Below are 1,438 nucleotides of genomic sequence, written 5' to 3' on the forward strand. Positions count from 1 at the left end.
GATCTTGCTTTGTGAGTCCGAGTAAGAACTGTGGAAGCGGTCTCCTATCATGGCCCTCGCGGTCTTGCAGTAAACACGGTTACAAGGTCGACCAGTTGTTCCTTTGAGGTCCGGTTCTCTTGCTCATGGGGACAGGTTTGAGACAGCTTCCCGAGAATGACTTCCAGGTGTTCCGTGTAGCCTGTGAATTTCCTCCCTGTGTCTTTTATGGTTTTGATCCTTGCTCTCTGTTCATATTGGACCTGGAGATCTATAGGACACGCTGTCCTGTGTCTGATGAGAACTATAGGACTTGGAAAGACCCTTTCTGAGGCTGTTTTGCTTGTCCGGCCTACTCTTTCGTTTCTGCCCTCGGGTCTTTCGGCAGCGCCTGAAGCTGAGCCTTGGCACACGCTTCTTCCCGTGCTGGCTCGTACTCTTTGGCTTGTGACAACCGAGTGCTGTATCTTGCGTGTCTGTTGTGTTTTTGTTTCTCCCGGTGGTTGTTGTCACCTGTGCCGGGTAGAACGGTGGCACCAGTGGTGGTGGGGACACCTATTCTGCGTTAGTGTACCCCGGTGCTCATCCCGCTCACTCACTGGCTTTTTTTTTTTTTTTCTGGAGTTCCCGAACCTCCGCCTACCGTTTTCCGTGCCTCCCGAGCGCACTGCTTTTTCCTCCCCTCGAAGTGCTTCTTCCTGGGGCATTATTTTTTTCTTTCTGGAGTTTCCGAATCTCCACCTACCGTTTTTTCCGTGCCTCCCGAGCGTACTGCTTTTTCCTCCCCTCGAAGTGCTTCTTCCTGGGGCATTTTTTTTTTTTCTTTCTGGAGTTCCCGAACCTCTGCCTACCGTTTTCCGTGCCTCCCGAGCGCACTGCTCTTTTTCCTCCCCCCCCGAAGTGCTTCTTCCTGGGGCTTTTTTTTTTTTTTTTTTTTTTTTTTTTTTTGGGGGGGGGGGGAGTTCCCGAACCTCCGCCTACCGTTTGCCGTGCCTCCCGAGAGCACTACTTTCCTCCTCCCCTCAAAGTACTTCTTGGGCTTTTTTTGCCAGTTTTGTCCGGTGGCTGCTCCTCCCGTTCTCGGTGTGTGCCCTCGCTCTGCCCGCTTCGGTATTGCGTCTTGCACGCTCGTTGTTCCCGATGGGGTGCTCTTGCTCCCTTTGGATCGATGTGGTGCTCCTGCGTTCTCTTCGGGCCGGGGCCTAAGCCGCGCCAGGCGAGGGACGGACATTCATGGCGAATGGTCATTCATGGCGAATGGCGACCGCTCTTCTCGTTCTGCCAGCGGGCCCCGCGTCTCTCCTCCCCATCTGGTGTCGGTGGTGTGGGGGAAGGCAGGGGTGCGGCTGTCCGGTCCGAGCCACTGACCCGCGCGCACCTCCCGCTGTGGTTCGCGGAGTCCTCGTGGACGCGTCAAGGCAGCTTTGGCTGTCCTGGTGCGCCTCACTCGATTTGTGTT

At 55.4% G+C, this 1,438-nt stretch overlaps 1 long non-coding RNA gene across 1 annotated transcript; it reads right to left on the reverse strand.

The window, feature by feature from the left end:
* Nucleotides 1–578: 578 nt before the first annotated feature.
* Nucleotides 579–1,027, reverse strand: LOC127676185 (uncharacterized). Its single transcript, XR_007975701.1, has 2 exons — nt 821–1,027; nt 579–714 (listed from the first exon to the last, which is right to left on the reverse strand). It is a non-coding gene; the product is annotated as an uncharacterized LOC127676185 (long non-coding RNA).
* Between the last annotated feature and the right edge of the window lie 411 nt (nt 1,028–1,438).

Source organism: Apodemus sylvaticus, unplaced genomic scaffold (genome assembly GCF_947179515.1).
Source record: "Apodemus sylvaticus unplaced genomic scaffold, mApoSyl1.1 scaffold_461, whole genome shotgun sequence".
Lineage (NCBI taxonomy): Eukaryota > Metazoa > Chordata > Mammalia > Rodentia > Muridae > Apodemus > Apodemus sylvaticus.